The 22,069-nt window shown below is 44.9% G+C and overlaps 1 long non-coding RNA gene across 1 annotated transcript in view; it reads left to right on the forward strand.

The window, feature by feature from the left end:
- LOC144799748 (uncharacterized) overlaps window positions 1–16,994 on the forward strand; it is a 55,321-nt gene extending 38,327 nt beyond the window's left edge. Inside the window, exons 2-3 of the long non-coding RNA XR_013603867.1 lie at window positions 15,484–15,855; window positions 16,554–16,994. This is a non-coding gene — a long non-coding RNA (uncharacterized LOC144799748). The remainder of the gene's footprint in view (window positions 1–15,483; window positions 15,856–16,553) is intronic.
- Window positions 16,995–22,069: the final 5,075 nt, after the last annotated feature.

Below are 22,069 nucleotides of genomic sequence, written 5' to 3' on the forward strand. Positions count from 1 at the left end.
GTCCTCCAGGGGTGTGTTGGGTGGGACAGTCGGTCCGCCACCTCCAGTGCCTGATGCCTCACCAAGGCGCTCCGCCACCCTCTCCTTGGCACGCCCTCGGAGGTCGTACCAGCGCTTCTTCAGCTCCTCCAACGACCTGTCCGCCACGCCCACCGAGTTTACGCTGGAGGCTATCCCCAGCCAGATCCTCCGCTTGTCCTGCTCTGGGACCTTTCTGGAGTTGGTACCAAACAGCCTGTCGTGGTTGGCCACCACCCCTTCAATCAGGTTCTCCAGCTCCTGCTCGGAGAACTTGAGCTTGCGCTTTCGTCCAGCGCTGTTGCTGGGGCCAGGGACAGGTTCCTCGGACATGGCGGTCGCTATTTCTGCCGTTTCTGGAGTCGCTAACGGTGCTTTAGCGTCTGCTTTCCGTCGTGCACACTCGAAGGATAGCGTCACTGTGGTGTTTGGGGGTGGGAACTGGCTGCTTCCTGGTTGTGATGTCATCACGGTGCTCGGAATGCGTCTTCCCGTTTTCCCGATCGCGCGAGAATGCGACTCGCATTCCCGATCGCACGGGATTGCGAGTCGCAATCCCGTGCGATTGGGATTGCGAGTCGCAATCCCGATCGTAGGTAGCCGGGAATAGCGATTTTTCTGCGTTTTTTGTAGGTCGCTAACGCCTTTAGCGCCCGCGTGCGAGTCGCTATTTTTTCCCCGAAAAGTACATGAATGCCGTTTTGCGTTTCCTCAATAGCGAGTCGCTATTAATCGCTATTAGGGACACGCAAAACGGCCCGTACATGAATCAGGCTGGCTGAAATGCTTGTACTGAATTTACATGTGTTTTTGCAATGTAGAGAAAAGTGGCCTTTTTAGCTTTGAAGATTAATAGAATTTGTTTCTCTCTTCCCAGCTCATCCTGTGTAATCTAAATCCACTATTTCTGTCTTAAAAGACTTTGACTTGTTGCATATTTTGATAAACATTTTCAGTTCTTTTTATAATGTGTGTGAATTAATAATGCACAAAACACTATACATGGGGCTAAATGCTTTTTGCATGAAAAGCTATCTTAAACATGAAAGCATGTTGCTGTGTGTGCTGCATTAACTGTGTGTGCTATATTAACTGTGTGTGCTTTTAAAATTTACACTAAAGCGTGAAAATGCTATGTTGCACATTGCACATTTATTTAGCATGTTGTCATAAATAATTGAAAAGCTGCTTGAAACTAATAGCTTGGCTAGGTAAACATTTATAAGGGGTATTAGTATGGAGTTGGGAAACATCATGGGCTAATTTACATGAAATTATTATTCTCTTTGTGTTTCTTTTATTTTTGGGGCCTAAGAAAAATGGCTGCCTGTGAATCCAGCAAGGCTATGACATGCAATTTTACTGAAAAGGGAGCATGCGCAGACTGTACCAGCTTTCCTAAAGGAGTCAAGGACACTTTGAACTTTGTACATTCTTGTGATTGTGCTAATGTACCAGTGTTAGTTAAAAGTGTCCATCTGACTGCCTGTGAAAGGAAGGAAGAGAATTAGAATGAAACATTTTTCCTAGTAAATGTTGCAAACGTTTATAAATATAATTATTCATGTATGCTTCTTTTTTTAAAACTAGTATAGTCAGGATTTTAGAATGAGTCAGGGTAGTGAGAACTCTTGCCATCATGACTGACCAATCACGTACAAGTTTTCCTGAAAATGCGACATCTTTGTGTAGTCTGCCAAGAATTAGAGTATAAATAATGACCTCTCCGGAGGAGGGGCTGGCTTTCTCAGCTCAGCTGGCTTCTTGCTAATTTTTGGCTTAGGCTTTGCTTCATTCTATGGGTTAGGTACGAGAAACGTCCCGGGAGATTGCTGAAGGGCGGAGTTTGCGTCCGAGGAAAGTCAGGGGGAGGTTTCTTGATTCCACGTCATATTTTGGCACTGCAGGCCACATTCCTTTGAGGCCTTGTGAAGGGCGGGCTGTCTCACTCCTTGCTTGCTCTTTAGACACAGACAGTAGCAGAGAGTGCAGTGGATCAGGATAGAATTAGATGCTAAAATTTAAGTTTATGCTTTGACTAATTAATTAGGTCTGAAAAGATTTACTTGACGTATGCATTTATTTCTCTTTATGGGAGATTTTTGCCAACTATTTAGTTTTCCAAGACTATTTTTCTTAGAAACTCTTTAAGAGTTTTGGCTGAAACTTTGCGCCACATTTTCTTTCCTACATGTAATGCTTATATGCAGACTGTAATGTGTTTTATATTAATGCTATTTTTCCTGTTTTCCAAATTATGTAACCTGATTGATATTTTACTAATGAATAAAGGGTCAGAGAAAAATTTACTTTTGACTGGAAAATAAAACCCTTTAAAATACTCAACAACTCTCTTTATTGGCTTGAAATAATAATTGCATTTTTGACTGTTCAGGTTTATTTAAATCTCCTAAAGGTAATACATGGTGTGAAGGGCCCAACACCTTTTCAGCTGTAAATTAGAGGTAGCATGAGTGTTTTGCATTGAGAAATTACCAGAAGAAATTACCGCTCCATCAGTAGGTGTGATGATGAAGAAAAGTCACGTAGATTGGCAGGGTTCTAATTCCTTAATCATTTTACAGTTTTTCGAGGCACAAATGAAGGCGATAAAAAAGGTAAATTCTGACTCGACAGGCCCCGGTGTTGCAAACCAGGGTTTGCCGCTGCTGTAAGTATTAAATCAAGAAATGAACCGTTTAACCAGAAAACAACATTTACAATTCTCCATTGGTAAACAACAAGAAATCAACCACCTTAAGTGAGCTACAAATCGTTATAAATTTAGAGAAAAGAGAAGGGAGTTTGATGCCAAATGGATCGGGTTAAGGGAAGCCACCAGAACCAAAAACTCAAAAAAATACTGGCACCTGATCGCAGAATACTGCGATTTAAGACAGAGGGCTCTGCCTATTTCAATCCCAGAAAGGGAGTGGATGGTCTATATTTCACTATTATATCAAAATAATGGTACAGTACCTTTTGTTACGCCTTCTATAGAGGAGTCTTCTCTTCTGGGATATGGTCCTCCATCATGGGATGAAGTAGTGGGTTACATAAAGAGTAGTAGAATGGAATTCCGATTGTGTTAATTAAAAATAAGCCAGCGGCATAGGGAGCTTTTTTAGCACCATTGTTTGATTTCTGCTTCCAAACTATTAATATCACCTCCTCCTGGAAGGAGAGCGTTATAGTTCCTTTGTATAAAAAGGGCCCAAAGAGTTAACCTACTAGTTTTAGACAGATTGTGCTGTTGGACGCTTTGGCAAATTATTTGCAAAAGCATTCTCTATCACCTGCAGCAATGGGCCAATAATCAAAACATCTTACCACTGAACAGACAGGCTTTAGAAAGAACCATGAAATATACTTTCTCACGAAGCATGCCAGTTTATACAGCTTTCATTGATTTCTCCACGGCGTTTGATAAAGTGGATCATCAAACGCTGTGGAGAAAGCTTCATCATCACAGAACACCACATAATCTCCTGGGCCTCTTGATAGAATTACATACAGACACTTGGGGGTCCATTAGGATGGCGGGAGGATTGCCCCCGCCAGGCTGGCGGTAGCCACCGCCGGCCTGGCGGGGGCAATCCACTCGCCTTCCTCACCTAAATGACCCCCGCCATATCAGTATGGCGGGGGGGACCACGGCGGACAGAAAGACCGTCCGCCGCTTTTCCGCCCCGGTCACCTTGCGCCCGGGGCGGAAAAGGTCTAATATGGTGGCGGTGTCTATCAGACACTGTAAGCCATATTAAAATGTGCTTGTTTAGATGCCTTTCCGTGGCGGCGATGTAGCCACGGAAAGGCATGCGGTCTTCACATTGGGGCCCCCTGCAGTCCCCCAGAGTGAAGGAGAGGTGGGGAGTGCACACGGGGGTTATCTGTGGTACCCCCCTGCATTTGCATTAACAAAGCGGCAGGCACCGCGCGGTGCCTGCCGCTTTGTTTATGCAAATGCATATGTGCATTTTTAGCATTGTGGCGGGCGGTGCTGAGAGCACCGCCCGCCACAATGCTAAAAATGCAAGATGCGACCGCCACAGTAGCGGGTGCCTCCTAATACCCCCCACGGGACCCACGCCCTTATGGCGGGCGGTTCCAATAACCGATAGGATGGCGGGCGGAATAGGTCCGCCCGCCATCCTAATGACCCCCTTTGTGTCAAGTGATGATGGGAGGCCAGCAAGGTCTATCTTGCAGGATCGAGACTGATAATGGGCTGAAGCAGGGCTGCCTGTTGGCCCCTCTTCTGTTTTCCTTTTATCTATATGATCTTCCAGGCACGTTGAATTCAGTGAGGGAGGATGCCCCTAGAATTGGTCCTTTGTCTATAGGTTCCTTACTTTATGCAGACAACGTTGCAATTTTTGATTTAACTCCTTTTTGCTTGCAACATCGACTGGATGGCCTAACTAAATATGCGGAGGATCGTTTTCTGAAAATTAATATTCCAAAAGCAAAATCTTAATCTTACGCAAGAAAGGTCATAGAACAAGGAAAGGGTATAAGTGGTTGTTAGGGCATGAAGAACTAGAATTGGTCGACTCATATTTGTCCCTGGAAAAGGTCTTTGCAAAAAACGGGCGAGACTCAGAACATATTAAGTTATGTGTTGGTAAAGCTGCCTCCCCAGCTGGAGTTTTGAATAGATTTAATAAAATTTGTGGGAGACGTCGTTTTAGTCATGTCCTGTCAGTATTTAAGGTTAAAAAATTCCGCCCTCATTAACTTATGCTGCAGAAGTATTGGATAATAATTACTGGCTCGCTTTTGACAAGGCTGAAGACTGGTTCTTCAGCCAAATTTGTAATCTAAATTCTCTGGCCGCCCCACATGTTTTACGCTTGGAATTTGGTTTAGTCTCCTCTTTTATTTTAGCTCAATCAGCGGGCCTGAGGTGGGGGAACCCTCTCCTTTGGGGAGATGATGGTTCCCGTAGGGAGGCCCAGTGAGTGGAAATCTTTGACAAGCTAAAGTATCAATCAGCATTTCTTAGATCATTTGCTTACGCAAATGACATATTTGGACTCAGTTTAAATAGTAATTCATCTATGCCAAAGTCTGCATTGAAGCTATTCATAAAGAAGTCTGCAAGCTCGATTAGTATGGCAAGAGATATTGGTCTATGTAAATCTAAGTCCCAAAATTAGTTGGTCTGTGGTAGTGCCTTGGGGAAAAGGCCATGTCCTTATTTAATTTGGAATCATCTACATGGGATTAGAAGACTGAAGCTTCTTCTAAGAATTAATCTGTTGCCCTTAAGAGATGTTTCTGGCATTTGGGATAAAATCCAGAGACAGGAGAGAATTTGCAAATTGTGTCATACTCAAATCCAGGATCTTAATCATGTCCTATTTGTGTGTCCGGAATGACAAAGGGCAAAGCGTATGTTTTTAAGACCATCGTTTATTAAATTTAATATGCATTTGGGCCAGCAGGCCAGCATATTTGCTTTATCCCCACCAAATGAAATGGTCTGTTATAGGATATTCCAATTTTTAAAAACTTTTCTGGCTATTTATTAGGAAATACTTAAACTCTCGCTATTAGGTTATGTTGTCTGATGGGTGGACCTCGATGAAGTTTGTACTGTATGAAAAGCATATTCACGCTTCTTTCGCACTTTGTAATCTATTGTTGTATTTTAGGGAAAAAAAGGGAAATATATTTCGTTTTTTATTTAAAATTGTTTATTTTGCTGTATTGATGCATTTTGTGGACCTCTGTAGGAGTTCTTTAACAAATAAAACTTTTGACTTGAGAGAGGTAGAGAGGTGTAGAGAGGTAGAGAGAGAGAGGTAGAGAGAAGTAGAGAGGTAGAGAGAGGTAGAGTGGTAGAGAGAAAGAGATAAAGAGGTAGAGAGAGAGGTAGAGAGGTAGAGAGAGAGGTATAGAGAGAGAGAGGTAGATAGAGAGGTAGAGAGAGAGGTATAGAGAGAGCGGGAGAGAGAGAAAGGTAGAGAGAGAGAGAGGTAGAGAGAGAGGTGGAGAGAGAAAGGTAGTGAGAGAGAGAGGTAGCGAGGTAGAGAGAGAGATAGAGATAGCGAGAGGTAGAGGTAGAGAGAGAGGTAGCGAGAGGCAGAGAAAGAGAGGTAGAGATAGAGACAGAGCGATAGAGAGATAGAGGGAGAGGTAGAGAGAGAGGTAGTGAGAGAGAGCGGTAGAGAGGTAGAGAGAGAGAGGTAGAGAGAGAGGTAGCGAGAGAGAGAGAGGTAGAGAGGTAGGGAGAGGTAGAGAGAGAGAGGTAGAAGGAGAGAGGTAGAGAGAGAGGTAGAGAGAGAGGTAGCGAGAGAGAGAGATAGAGAGAGGTAGAGGTAGAGAGAGAGAGGTAGAGGTGGAAAGAGGTAGAGAGAGAGGTAAAGAAAGAGGTAGAGAGAGCGGTAGAGAGAGAGGTAGCGAGAGAGAGCGGTAGAGAGGTAGAGAGAGAGATAGAGATAGAGAGAGGTATAAAGAGGTAGAGCTAGAGAGAGAGAAAGAGAGGGAGAGAGAGGTAGAGAGAGAGTTAGAGAGGTAGAGAGAGGTACAGAGGTGTAGAGAGGTAGAGAGAGAGTGGTAGAGAGAGGAAGAGAGGTGTAGAGAGGTAGAGAGGTGTAGAGAGGTAGAGGTAGAGAGAGGTAGAGAGAGAGAGGTAGAAAGATTGAGAGGTAGAGATAGAAAGGTAGAGAGAGAGGTAGAGAGAGAGAGGTGGAGAGGTAGAAAGAGAGAGGAAGGTAGAGAGGTAGAGCATAAGAGAGGTAGAGGTATAGAGAGAGAGAGAGAGGTAGAGAGGTGTAGAGAGGTAGAGAGAGAGAGAGAGGTGGAGAGGTAGAGAGAGGTAGAGAGAGAGAGGTAGAGAGGTAGGGAGATGTAGAGAGGTAGAGGGAAAGGGAAAGGGAGAGGTAGAGAGATAGAGGTAGATAGAGAGGTAGATGTAGAGAGGTAGAGAGGCAGAGAGAGGTAGAGAGAGGTTGGGAGGCAGGGAAGCAGAGGTAGAGAGAGAGGTAGAGACAGAGGTAGAGAGAGGTAGAGCAAGGTACAGAGGTAGAGAGGTAGATGGAGGTCTAGAGGTGTAGAGAGAGGTAGAGAGAGGCAGAGAGAGAGGTAAGGAAAGAGGTAGAGGGAGGTAGAGAGGTACAGAGAGGTAAAGAGGTAGAGAGAGAGAGTGAGGTAGAGAGGTAGAGAGAGATAGAGATAGTGATAGAGAGAGGTATAGAGAGGTAGAGGTAGAGAGAGGTAGAGAGAGAGTTAGAGAGGTAGAGAGAGGTAGAGAGCTGTAGAGAGAGGGAGGTAAAGAGAGGTAGATAGCTGTAGAGAGGTGTAGAGAGGTAGAGGCAGAGAGAGAGGTAGAGAGAGAGAGAGGGAGAGGTAGAGAGGTAGAGAGAGATCGAGAGGTAGAGAGAGAAAGGTAGAGAGAGAGGTAGAGAGGTAGAGAGAGAGGTAGAGAGGTAGAAAGAGGTAGAGAGGAAGAGAGAGATAGAGAGAGAAAGGTAGAGAGAGAGAGAGAGAGAGGTAGAGAGAGGTGGAGAGAGAGTGAGGTAGATAGATAGAGGGAGAGGTAGAGAGATAGAGGTAGAGAGAGGGGTGGAGAGGTAGATGTATAGAGGTAGAGAGACAGAGAGAAGTAGAGAGGTAGAGAGAGGTTGAGAGGTAGAGAAGCAGAGGTAGAGGGAGAGCGGTAGAGAGAGAGGTAGAGAGGTGGAGACAGAGAGGTAGAGTGAAAGGTAGAGAGGTAGAGCGAGGTAGAGAGGTGTAGAGAGAGGTAGAGAGGTAGCGAGAGGTAGAGATAGAGAGGTAGAGCAGTACAGAGAGGTAAAGAGGGAGTGAGGTAGAGAGGCAGAGAGAGAAAGGTCGAGAGGTAGAGAGAGAGGTAGAGAGAGAGGTAGAGAGAGGTAGAGAGAGAGGTAGAGAGAGTGGTAGCAAGAGAGAGAGGTAGAGAGAGAGATAGAGAGAGGTAGAGAGAGAGACAGCGAGGGAGAGAGAGAGTTAGAGAGGTAGAGAGAGGTAGAGAGAGATAGTGAGCTGTAGAGAGCGGTAGAGAGGTAGAGAGAGGTAGAGATAGAGGTAGAGAGAGAAAGGTAGGGAGAGAGAGAGAGGCAGAGAGGCAGAGAGGGAGAGGCAGAGAGGTAGAGAAGAAGAGAGAGGTAGAGAGAGAAAGGTAGAGAAGTAGAGCATAAGAGAGGTAGAGGGAGAGAGGTAGAGAGAGAGAGAGAGAGCTAGAGAGGGGTAGAGAGGTGTAGAGAGGTAGAGAGGTAGGGAGAGGTGGAGAGGTAGAGAGAGGTGGAGAGGTAGAGAGAGGTAGAGAGAGAGAGAGGTAGAGGTAGAGAGATAGAGGTAGAGAGAGAGGTAGAGAGGTAGATGTAGAGAGGCAGAGAGAGGTAGAGAGGTAGAGAAGCAGAGGTAGAGAGAGAGAGGTGTAGACAGAGAGGTAGAGAGAGAGGTAGAGAGGTAGAGCGAGGTAGAAAGGTAGAGGGAGGTATAGAACTGTAGAGAGAGAGGGGTAGAGATGTAGAGGATGTAAAGAGAGAGGTGGAGGTAGAGAGGTACAGAGAGGTAAAGAGGTAGAGAGAGGAACTGAGGTAGAGAGAGGTAGAGAGGTAGACAGAAAGAGGTAGAGAGGTAGAGAGAGAGGGGCAGAAAGAGGTAGAGAGAGAGGTAGAGAGGTGGAGAGAGGTAGGAAGGTAAAGAGAGAGGCAGAGAGAGAGGGGTGGTGAGAGAGAGGTAGAGAGATGTAAAGGTAGAGCTAGAGATAGAGAGGTAAAGAGAGGTAGCAAGTTAGAGAGGTGTAGAGAGTGGGGTAGAGAGGTAGAGAGAGAGAGAGGTAGATGTAGAGCGGTAGAGCGGAGAGATCAAGGGGAACGCTAGGTGCTAAGACATTTGTGCCAGGACAGTGATACCACACAAACATGTGTGGAAAAAATGATTTTTTCAGCTAAATTTGTTTGCAGGGGGTTCTGGGTAGAAAACGTTGGGGGATCCACGAGTAAAATGATACCTCACTTGTGTGGCTGTCCAATGCAGAATCAGCTAAAATCTTTTTTTTTAAATGTAGCGCTTAGAACTCGCAGTGCTATAGCTTTAATCCCTATATTTTTGGCTCTTCCCAGTCAAAGGCCTTTAGCCCACTCACACAAGTGAGGCACCATTTTACTCGGGAGATCAAGGGGAATGCTGGGTGGTAGGACATTTGTGCAGGCAAACTTATGCCAATAGCCTCTACCATGGATCACCTTTAACAACCAGGAAAAGCCTACAACGCCTTCAGAACTCGGCTGCCAGACTACTCTTGCATATCAAACCACAAGACCACATTTCCCCTGCCTTGAAAGCCCTGCATTGGTTACCAAGTGCCAGAAGATCTACGTTCAAGCTGCTTTGTATCACCACCCACAAAGCGATACATGGAATGGGACCGCTCTTCATCAGGAATAAAATCACCAAACACATTCAACAAAGGAACCTCCTCTCTAGAGTGGCAACTCGCCTCAAAATCCCAAGATACAAGAACAAAAACATGGGTGGCACATCCTTCTCTGTTCCAGCAACCAAACTATGGAACTCTTTACCCCCCAACATAACATCCACGGACCACCACCTTATCTACAGAAAACTACTTAAGAATTGGCTCTTCCCCACATAAGCACCATACCCAAACAGAAATATACAGCATATCCCTCTGTATATGAACATTTATTTGTATTATAGATATGTACCTATATATGTGTTTTGCTTTGTATAAACATGTACAATAATTATGTTTTAAAAAAAGAATCAAGTACAACACTTGAAAACCAGAGTTTATCTAATACATCTTTAATCTACATATACTTACTTCCGTTATGCATCTGTATACCTTACATGTATTTTAATCTATATATTTATTACTTTTCTCCTAAAAATGCATACAATGCACTACCCTAGTTCTTACTCTATACCTCTCTCAATATATCATCTACCTCAACTCTCTGACTCATCTCAAACCTCTATCTACTACTCTTTCCAATACACTACCCTATTTCTCACCCTATACCTCTATCGATATCTTTAATCTACATATACTCACTTACTTTATGCAGCTATAGACTTTCCATGTACTTATGGATCTATATATTTATTACTTTCTTCTAATTCAGCATATCCAATGCGCTAGCCTATTCTTAACCTATACCTCTTTCAATATATCTTCTACCTCAACTCTCTGACTCATCTCAAACCTCTTTCTACTACTCTTTCCAATGCATTACCCTATTTCTCACCCTATACCTCTATCAATATATCCTCTACATACACTCTTTCATTCATCTCAAACCCCATACAACTACTATGATCCCCAAAATAACCCTTTCTAGACTCTCCCCTTCTTGCATCATCTGACACCTCTTTTACTATACCGATCCCCCAAACAAGCCTTTCTAAACTCTTCCCTCTGACTCTTCCCCTCCAAATACCTTTTTGCTCATCGCAAGCCCCCTCCTACTGCTATGACCTCCAAAACAAAAAAAACAAAAAATAAGTCTAAATCCTTCACTATTCTATCCCTCCACTATCCTTTTCAATCAAAATAACAGACTAAGATGTCCACTTCTCAAATGTAATATTTCACTATACAAATTCACCACGAATCCTTTATGGGTTCCAGAGTAACGTGCTACTCGCCGAAAAAGCACTTCAACCCCTCATGAGGGGTAACAAGCACTATATTAATGCAACCCTTTTTCCCTCTTCTATCCCTCCGCTACCCTTCTCAAACCAAATAACTGACTAACATATCCACCACTCTAATTACTTTCATATTTCTCTATACTAATTCAACACTAATCCTTTATGGCTTCCAGGGTAGCGTGCTACTCGCCAAAAAAGTGCTTCAACTCCCCATGAGGGTTAACAAGCGCTATATAAATGCAAACCTTTTTCCCTCTTCTATCCCTCCGCTACCCTTCTCAATCCAAATAACTAACTAACATACCCACCACTCAAATTACTTTCATATTTCCCTATACTAATTCAACACTAATCCTTTATGGGTTCCAGAGTAGCGTGCTACTTGCCAAAAAAGCACTTCAACACCCCATTGTGGGTAACAAGGGCTGTATAAATGCAAACCTTTTTGCCTCTTCTATCTGTTCGCTATCCTTCTCAATCCAAATTACTGACTAATATGTACCACTCAAATTACTTTCATATTTCACTATACTAATTCAACACTAATCCTTTTTGGGCTCCGGAGTAGCATGCTACTTGTCAAAAAAGCGCTTTAACACTCCATCAGGGGTAACACGCGCTACATAAATGCAAACCTTTTTCCCTCTTCTATCCCTCCACTATCTTCTGAATCCAAATAACTGACTAAACTATCCACCACTCAAATGACTTTCATATTTCAGTATACTAATTCAACACTAATCCTTTATGGGTTCCGGAGTAGCGTGCAACTTGCCGAAAAAGCACTTTAACACCTCATCAGGGGTAGTAAGAGCTATATAAATGCAATTACAATACCATACAATACTTACTATGTAGGCTGGCATATTTGATTGTTTTCAGTTGTGGGCGCCGCCATAACATCATGGTATTAGCTGACATGTTTTTATTGTTTATAGTTATAGGAGAATATGATTAATATGTGAATCGAGATAATATATTTCTCGATATGTTTGTTTAGTCTTGCTGAAGCTTTATTGTCTGCAAGCGCAGTGTTATTTTATAAATATAAGATAAAATTGGCAATCAGATTTCTAAAAAAAACAGGTAGAGGAGCTTCACCCTAGGACTATCAAGCCAGAGGTCACACCTGCTTGCAGTGCCAACCAGCCTCAGTCGGAGGCTACGCCAGGAACTGGGCAGTGAAGTGGCCTTGAGCCTAGCACTGTTTTTCATTCCTGGGAAAAGTTATAAGAGAGATTAGCTGAGTTGCTATTTTCTTAACAAAAACAGGCATCGTGTACGACCCATGTTAAGAAACGGAAACAAAAATGCTTGCTATTTTCTTATTCATCTCAAATTTAGCATAGCACCTACAAATTGCTTTAGGGAGTTAGGATGTTAAGAACTCACTAACCATGTGAGTAATATTCATGCTATTTTCGCTGACCATAACGAGCAATGATGCAGCTTACCTTTTTGCATTCAATGTGGTTACTGCTCATATATGATGCACTAGACAAGGATTGTAAAATAAATAAGTACCTCTCCTATTACTTAGTGCTGTTGAGAGTGTGTTATTTATTGGCGAAAGAGGGTTTAGTTTTGCACTGTGTATTTCAACTAATCTTAAGGGACTAACAGCCAGATTCATCATTCTCCCGTTTTGCGAGCCCCTAATAGCGATTCATAAGGAATCGCTATTAAGGACTTGCAAAACGGGATTCATGTAGGAATTGCAAAAAATATTGTGATTCCTACATGTTCCTTATTTGCGATTAGCAAATTGCTAATCGCAAATAAGGAATAACTCCCCATGCATTCCTATGGGCCTACAGGCCCATAGGAATGCATGGGGAGTTATTCCTTATTTGCGATTAGCAATTAGCTAATCGCAAATAAGGATGCGATTTCAAGGGTGCAGGGGTGTCCAAAGGACACCCTGTAACACCCCTGAAATGTAATCTACATTGGTGTTGCGCACACACATGTCCAAAGGACATGTGTGTGTGTAACATGCAACTTAGAAAAATGCATTTAAATGCATTTTTCTAAGTTTTTGCTATTTACCACGAGGTATGATCCTCTCGGTAAATAGCGGCCCAAAATTGCAATTTCGCAATTTTAAAATGATTCATGAATTGCATTTAAGGAATCTCAAATAGAGATTCCTTAAATGCAATTCTTCGCAAATGTGCGAATTCTTTAATAGCGAATTTTGCATTTGGGATGATGAATCCCAAATGCAAAAATTGCACTCGCAAAAGGCAAGATTCTGAGAATCTTGCCCTTTGCGAGTGCAATTTAGCTTCATGAATCAGGCGGTTAATTTCCTGCACAGAATTGCCCAGTGGGCCGTGTATGAGTTGCAGTCCAATTGGATTTGTAATTCATATTGGCGCATTGACTGATTTCTTGTGCCAGGGGGCTTGAAGTTATACCCATGCAGCTCTGTGCGGGCCCCCCAGATCATATCACCATGTTTGTTACATGAATGTTATGCCAGGAATCGAGGCAAAACAAGAACTCCATTGCTGATACAGTGGTCTTTCGGTAAAAGGAGGTGCTGTAATGATCTGTGTCCTCGGATTACGTTCCCGCACTTAGGGAGTGTGCAAGCACATTATTTTCACTCATTTGGCTGCGTTCATTCCAGGAAAGGAACTCATCCCAGTGCTCCTGGTGTATCAGAGCCATGTGGGGAAGAGTTTTACATCTTTGGAGGACACACAATGCAACTGTGCCCAAAAGCAATTTACTGCATATGTGCTACTAGGGGCCAGATGTACGAAAGAATATCGACTCTCAAATCGGTCACAAGGTGGTTTGCAAATGCATAAAAGGCTTATCTCAATGTACGAAATCCATTCGGAAAGCACAAATAGTGATGCGACCGGTTTGTGAGTCGGTAACAATAGCGACCAGAAATAGCGAATCGCAAATATGGAATCAAAATAGCGAATCGCAAATGTCATGTTAGAGGCAGTCGCAAAAATAGCCGTTTGCTCATGTAATTTAACACTGATTAAAACCTTGTGGTAACAGGGTTCAAAGTATAAAAGCAGACCCAAAATGCATCAGGTGATTGCAAGGAGGATGCACATACTGGCTGCTCAGCAGAGGCGGAGGGAGCACAAGAAAGGAATTCCAAGCCAGACTGACCCTATTCCAACAAACAGGGTGAGAAATATATGACCAATACAGACTAAGTGGCAATGTAATTCTGGATATTATAGCCAGTTTAAAGCCACATTTAGAAAGCAGTACTCTGCGCAGCAATTCCGTCCCCACCCACGTGCAGGTGTTGTAAGTAAGTAAGTAAAGGTTTATAAAGCGCTCGATTGCCGAGGCGTCTTGGTGATGGGGTAGCAAAGAAATGCAACTAAACCAGGAGAGTTCAGGTCCCTACTGTTTACGGAAGAGCCAGGTTTTCAATGAGCCCCGTAATTGTGAATGGACAGATTGAGCCCTGATGTTCAGAGGTAGTTTGTTCTAAAGTTTGGAAGTTAGATGGGAGAGACATCTGCCTCCCCATCTTGCCTTCTTGATTTTAGGGTCATTAACCAGTGCTTGATTGGCTGATCTCAGTGAGCGTCCGGGGTGTACCATTGGAATAGGGCTTTATGAACAAGACATAATGCCTTGAATTCAATCCGCTCTTTAACTGGGAGCCAGTGGAGATTCCTAATAGCCACAGATATGTGATTATATTTTGGAATATTCAGCAAGGTTCTGGCTGCAGCGTTCTGCAAAGATTGCAGTTTGGATAATTGCCGCTTGTTGACCTCTAGGTAAAAGGCGTTGCAATAGTCTATGCGAGAGAGAATGAGTGCTACCACAACCATTTCCCTCAGCTCCAGTGGGAGAAAAGGTAAAATCTCCCCCAGTATCTTTAGAGTGAAGTAGCAGGTCGAGGTTACCTGATTGATCTGGCCAGCAAAGCTGAACATCACATACAACGCCTAGGTTTCTCATTTTGGCCACTGGTACCTGAGAGACTCCTGCCACTGCCGGCCACCACGCAAAGTTCCAGATGGGAGGACCAGTGCACAATTCCATAACCTCCGTCTTATCAGTATTTAGTTTTAAATAGTTACGGTGCATCCATTTCATGATGTGCTCAAGACAGCTGTGAAACCTAGCCAACAGCGTATTTTCCGTGGATGAAATAGAAATTATAATTTGAGGATCAGCGGCGTAAGATACAAGCGAGAAGCTGTGGTCTTTGACCAATTTAGCCACGGCTAGTGCGGTGTCCCGAATTCCAATTGCCTTTAGCCGTTGCATAAATACCGAGTGATTAACCGTGTCGAACACCTATTATCCAGTGGAAGTTACCAGGATGTGATAGCTGTTGCAGGAGCAGTGTCTCAAAGTGAGCTTTTGCGTTTCTTCAGGAGATTCCTAGAAGCCATGCTTCTTTACATCCACCACCACATATACATGCCCAGGAATGCACCGGTAATTCAAAGTAAATTATTTTAATTTTACTGGATTGCCACATTTCCCCATGTCATAGGGTGTATAGATGGGACACATGTGCCCATATGGCTACCATCCCATACTGAATATCTTTTTAGGAACTGGAAGAGTACTTATTCCTTTAACATTCAAGTGGTATTCAATGCCCACAACATTATCACTGATATTGTGTTAAAATGTATAGGGAGCACCCATGACTCCTTCATGTTTAGTCTCGGCGGAATTTACAGACGACTGGTAAGAGGGAATTTTGATGACGAATATTTATTAGGTACTGAAAATACATGTCAAAACAGATTTGTAATTGCCCAATCCACACATAATGTATGTTGTCTCACACTAATGTATGTTTTTCAGGTGACAGTGCGTATGCCCTACATTCCTGGATTGTCACACCCTACCTCTCTCCCACTACTCAGAATGACGGGAGATATAACACTGCACATCGTCGCACCAGAACTGTCATTGAGTGGACATTTGGGCTCCTAAAATCACAGTTTAGCTGCCTACATAAGAGTGAGGGTGCCCTGCAATATGCCCCAGAATTTGCCTGTAAGATGGTAGCAACATGTGCCATACTACACAACATTGCCTGCAGGAGAGACCTACACATTGCAGTGTTGGAATCTGATTCTAAGGATAAACAACATGGCCCACCAGTTCAGCATCCAGCAGAGCAGTGGAGGACAGGAGGTTCCGGGGCCACATTACCACACATCACTTTGCACAGTAAGTCAGGGTTAGTTCCGCAAAGTGAAATAAATGGTTCCACAATAGTTTGATTTACTAAAATGAAGATACCTTTAATGTCAGGTGTTTCACAACTCCTTCCAAACAATCTGTCTTACACATAAATGTATGCAACATGAGATCAACATGTAAGTTGGTTACAGCACCAACCTAAAAGAAACCAAACAATGTTGCCACTTTCTGATTTTTTTGTGACTTTTCCAGAATAGGACGTGCCACTATGTTTTAGGTGCAGGAGTACGGCTACTACTGCATCGCAGCACACATGCTTCTGTGGAAGAGATGTTGCTGACGAAGGACAATGCCTAACTATCAGGTTGCCCTTCACCCACCCCGCTTGCAACGCGCACTCTCTTTATGGCTTCCACTACAGTGGTAATCTTGCCAAGGCCTCTGGACACATCCCTTCTGAAGTGCCCTATTTCGACCTGTAGTGTCACAATATGCTTTGATAAGGCTGAGGCAGCAGGTGCATGTCTTCCAATGGACCTTGTTAAGGCACCCATATCTACAGCACAGCTCCTCTCTCTTCGCCTCTGATTGCTAGTGTCCTCTGCCATCTGTGTGCATAGTTTCTCTAGGACACTTAGGTTGTCCACTGTATTGAAACCCACTGAAATTGCATGCTGAATGTTAGGCAATTTTCTGTTGTTCATTTTAATTTGTTTGTGCTGCAGGTGCTGAATCTGCAGCATGGATGCCTTCTCCCCGCTGAATGGCGCTTGCTGTTCTGCAGTTACCTGGGACCCAGAAGGCTGGTGTACATATGAAATATCACAGTGCCTACAAGCATGTACTGTCGTATGCCGGTGTCTGTGCCTGTCAACTGGTGGTAGGATTGGAGTGAGCAGCTGGATGGCATCCTCATCCTCAAATGATGGTGGCAGTGGGGCAAAAGATGCACCACTTGAGAGGCCACAAGGTGGTGTGAGCAGACTCTCCAACACTACTGATTCTTCCTCCACCATTTTTGCCTGTCCTCCTCCCTCATCAATTGGGCATTCCATTTCATCAGCAAGTGCATCTATTTGGGGAATGGACATGCTATTAATGTCATTATATGGGGAACATATTTGTCTTTATTTGTACAATCTGATTTAATAAATGTCTGACACGGACTACAGTGTGTTACTTTTTGACTTCAAGTTCCATGATGCACCATAATTGTAACTATGTAATGTTCCTATACTGATCTGCATGTATCAGTTCTAGTTTTACATGCATGTAGTATACAGTTTTATAAACGTACACTTACTTGGAGATGGTACAGGTGCAGAAGTGTCAAGGCTGTCAAACCCAACTACTGTCTCTGGTTCCAGTGTAGTCCGTACCATTGCTTCCAGTATAGTGGGTGGGAGTACAGTTGAGGGACCACCTCCTGTTGCCTGGGACTCACTCAGGCGTGTTGCCACCCTTTCTTTGGTGCGAGATCGGAGATCATAGCACCTCTTCCGTATTTCATCCACCGAGTTCTGTGTCATATCTACATTGTTAATTTTCTGCTGCATGTCCTTCCTGATTTTGCGTTTCTGGGTCTCAGGCACAGTCATAAATGCACGGCTAAACAGCTGCTCATGGTTGTTTCAGCCCTCCTCGGTTAGTATCTCCAGTTCTTTTTCGGAAAACTTCAAGTTTGAATGTGCAGCAGTTCTCTCCTCCTCACTCTGCCTGTTCTCATGGGCAGCACTTCCTATTTGTGGGGTCCTTACCCAAACTAGGAAGCTGTTTCGATCATTTGTTAGCGCATTCGCTATTTGCAACTGCCTTCGCACTTTAAGTAATAGCAAATTGTGACACTACATCTGGCTGCCCAGCGACCATACATGCCATTTAGCACTTTCCTAATTGTGAATTGCTAAAATTCATAATTAGGAAATTGCTATTTTGGTTGAGCATAAAAAACCTTGGAAAACAAGAGACAAGAGGCATTTGGCAAAATAGTAACAGTTCGCTTAATTAAATAATGCAGCCAGGAGATCAGCCACAGGCATAGGGTCTGTGGGCTGTCTCGATTTACAATCGGTCTAACATGTTTTTATGCAGTTCATTGAATGCAATAAAATAATTCAGGCGATTCTTTTTTGGTAAGGAATGTGAACTTCTGTCTTTGGAGTCATAAATTAATGTATTGGATGAGGAATCCAAGTGGGCCTTGACCTACTTTTGAGACAATGCGGCCAGTTGGGTAACGTGTCCAGATGTCCGGTATGGGGAGCATGTGATCACTGCGAGTTATGTGCGTGCTGTGTCCTGATTGGCAATGTGTTCCTAACTTATGGAATCTTACTTTATGATGTTTTGTAAACGTGTGCACTCCACTTGTCATGTGTGCTTTATTGGGGCTAATCTCCCTGGACCATTGTGCAATCGTTGCCCCTATCTGTGGCATTGCTCTGGGATTTACTGTTTGTGCGTTTGTCTGCTGACTACATGACATCCCACCTGTGACCTGTCAATCAAGGACCTCAGGTCTGAGCCCACCTGACAATGTATTTCTTAGTCAGAGTTGACGTGGAGTTCACAACAGGAGAATTCTTCAACAAAGATTTTATTTTGTTTTATAAAACGTTATACGCCTCCTCCTTGCCTGATGACCGTCGTGATCCTGGCCCATACATTGATGAGATCGCCATGGTGTTTTTGGAGAAGGGCATGCAGGATTTCCTTGCCGATCCCATCACGCCCGAGTACATTATTGAGGCTATCGACGCCTTGAGGGGCTCCTCGGCTCCTGGGCTAGACGGCTTTTCGGCTGACTTCTATAAGGAGTTCAAAGACGAGCTGGTGCCCCACCTTGTGGAGATGTACTCAGAGGCATTGGAAACCGGCGTCTTGCCTCCCACACTTCGAGAGGCGGTGATCGTGCTGCTGCCCAAGCCTGGTCGTGACCCGTCCCTCTGTGGCTCTTACAGGCCCCTATCGCTGCTCAACCTTGACTACAAGATCTTGGCCAAGGTTCTCGCAATTCGCTTGTCGCTCCTGATGGAACAGATTATTTCCCCTGCCCAATCCGGGTTCGTCCCCCACCGCTCCACCTCCCTTAACCTTAGAACTCTTTTTTCTGTCCTACACAGAATAGACCCGGACACCCCGGCGGCGGCGGTTTTTTGGGACGCTGAGAAGGCCTTTGACTCCCTGGAGTGGCCTTTCTTTCTGTCCGTCATGCGGCGGATGGGCATGCCCGCGATGTTCATTGCCACTGTAGAACTGCTCTACACCGCCCCTCGGGCGAGACTACGCCTTAATGGCACTATCTCTGATAGCTTCCCCCTCTCGAGGGGCACCCGACAGGGCTGCCCTCTCTCCCCGCTGTTGTATATTTTAGCCATGGACCCTTTGGTCCGACACCTTCAGGAGCGGCATTTGCATCGTGGCCTCCAGTTTCGTACTGGTCCGCTCCGCGTCTCTTTATATGCGGACGATACCATACTTTATGTCCGGTTTCCTGAGACGAACCTGGAACCCCTTCTCCTCGAGATAACCCGGTTTGGGGAGTACTCTGGCCTCCGTATCAACTGGCGCAAGTCTGATATCTTCCCCCTTACGCCCGCCACAGTTCGTTGGGACAGTCCATTCCCACTCGACTGGAACGCGGACTCGGTGAAGTATCTCGGTATCCACATACACCTGGATACAGTCTCCATGGTCCGCCTGAACTACGGTCGGGCCTTGGACTTTCTGGAAGATAGCCTCGCCCACTGGCTTCGCCTTCCTCTTTCCATGGCAGGACGCATAGCTATCATTAAGATGGTGGTGCTTCCCCGTTTCCTATACCTGTTCCACAACTTGCCGATCCCACTGACCAAGGTTTTCTTCACCCAGCTGCGCTCGTTGTTGCTGCGGCTGGTTTGGGGAGACAAGAACCCGAGAGTCTCCTGGCGAACCCTGACTCTGCCCTATGAACGGGGCGGTTTTGGAGTACCGGACTTTCACCTTTACTATCTTATTGCCCAGTGCGCTTACGCACACCCCTGGTTTCACCCGGATACCCCATTTGCGGCCGGAAGCGGACATGGCGTGGCCTGTTGCCCTCGGGATGCTACTGCCCAAGGGCCTGCCCCGTGACCCTCGTGATATCCAGACTGCCTCCACTACTTCCTGGGCTTGGATACAGCTGCGTCGCCTGCTCCGGAAGGAGGTGTTATACTCACCAGCCCTCCCACTCCCGAACCCCCACTGGCTCCCTATCACTTCTGAAGCGGTGGTCTGTCGTACTCTTTCCAAGTACCAGCTTAACACCCTAGGAGATTTGTTCCCGGAGGGACACGTCTTTTCGGTCTCGGAGGACCACCGTTTTACCGATCGGACGTTCATGGACTCGTTCGTTCTTACCCGGTTGAGGTCCATGCTCAGAACACAGTTTCCTTCTTTCCCGCTCCCTCCCGACGACTTGGAGGCCCTGACCTTCTTGATACAGTCCCCCAGTAGTGCGCATGTTGTGTCAAAACTGTACAAAATATGTGTGGCTTGCACTTCCTGCCTCAGACACACGGGTACGTGCAGCGTGGGAGGCGGATCTGGGCGGACCCATTACTGACGACCAATGGTCCGCTTGCTGCCGGGCCACCAAAGACGTCTCCATCAACACCAGACACAAACTGATTCACTTCAAGTTCTTGCGGAGGCTGTACTTCACACCTGCCTTGGCTCACAGACTTGACCCGTCAAGGCCGCATCACTGTCCCAAATGCAATGCCCCACACGCTGACTTTGCCCACCTTGCATGGACGTGTCCCAAACTGCAGGACTACTGGTTGCAGGTACACCACATACTGGGTAGCATTTTAGATTGTGTCCTGAGTCCCCTGCCCGAGATTGCATTGATGGGGTATGTTGTTGAATTTCCCAGCACCACGAGGAAACTGGCTGCCATTGGTTTTCTGCTTGCAAAAAGGGAAATTGCTATGCTCTGGGGTTCTAAGCGCATTCCCACCTCGAAGACATGGCTCCGCAGTCTGGCCCAGTGTAACATAAACAATGTGGAATACTCCGCACAGCTCCCAACCGCCTCGCGCCCAGTCGACATCTGGGGCCCCTACAGACAGTACATTAGCAAGCTAACACAGGCGGCACAGTCCCAGGCGGCAAGCTCTCTGGTGCCGGAGGGGGTGGGTTAGCTGTTCTTCCCCCGGCTGGCCTGCATTGTCTACTGTGCTGAAATTGGCTACTGTTTGCCGTGCCTGTTCTGCTTACACTCACTTCTTGGTTACCCCGACATCCTATGGTCACCCATGCAGCCGTTATTACCACCTTGTCATGATCGATGTGTTGTTGTCCGCTCTCTCTCCCTTGTAGACATCTCTCTAGTTGATGTTTTTTTTGCATTTTATTTATCTCTTTGCATCGCCTGTGTACTTGTACGTATTATTGTCAAACTAGAAAACGGAAAAATGGAGTTTCTAGAATGTGTTGCTCCGCTCATCATATTGTTGGTCACATCTAACCATGTTTCATTTTGCATTCCTGTTAATACTGTCGCTGATTTTCTCTGCACGCTAAGTGACTGTTCGCTCCTATGTACCAACCTGATGCGAATAAAGAGATTTAAAAAAAAAAAGATTTTATTTTGTTTTCACAAATGAATGTATAAATGTTCATACTGACATCAACTTTTTCTGCATTAAAGTTCCTACCTCCAGTTGACTTTTAAACAGCACTATCTAACCAATACTTTGTGACAGTTATTTTATTGGATGACTTTTGTTCTTCAGTTTCAACAATTATTACTTTCCGAGTTACTTGCATTTTACTCAATTTGATGAATGCGTTTTTAAAGCAGGAAATCCCCAATTGCCCGGATCCACAAACTTAACAAGAATATGATAAAAACTTACAATAACGATGTGCACAACCTGGAATGCCACCAGGGTAGTCAGGAGAACCAATTTGAGAACCCATCATCTTTAGTGCCACCTCTCTCCTCATTCATGTCTCTTTGTAAATGGTGCAGTGCTTGGATGGCAAGAGTCAATGCCCCATTACCCAGGTCATTCCCTGGGATAAATGTGCAGCAGGACACACCAATCTTGGCACACACCCCTCCCTCCATTGCAGTCATTAAGTCTCACACATAATGATGCTGCATCACCATGAGGCAGATTGCTCTCAGTTCTTCCTTGATTGGCGTTAGCTTTTGTCTGTACGGTGAAGAAGGATATGGGCCCTCCCCTCGATTCTTGTGAGTCTGAGAAGA

The sequence above is a fragment of the Lissotriton helveticus genome, chromosome 1_2 (genome assembly GCF_964261635.1).
Source record: "Lissotriton helveticus chromosome 1_2, aLisHel1.1, whole genome shotgun sequence".
NCBI classification, from domain to species: domain Eukaryota; kingdom Metazoa; phylum Chordata; class Amphibia; order Caudata; family Salamandridae; genus Lissotriton; species Lissotriton helveticus.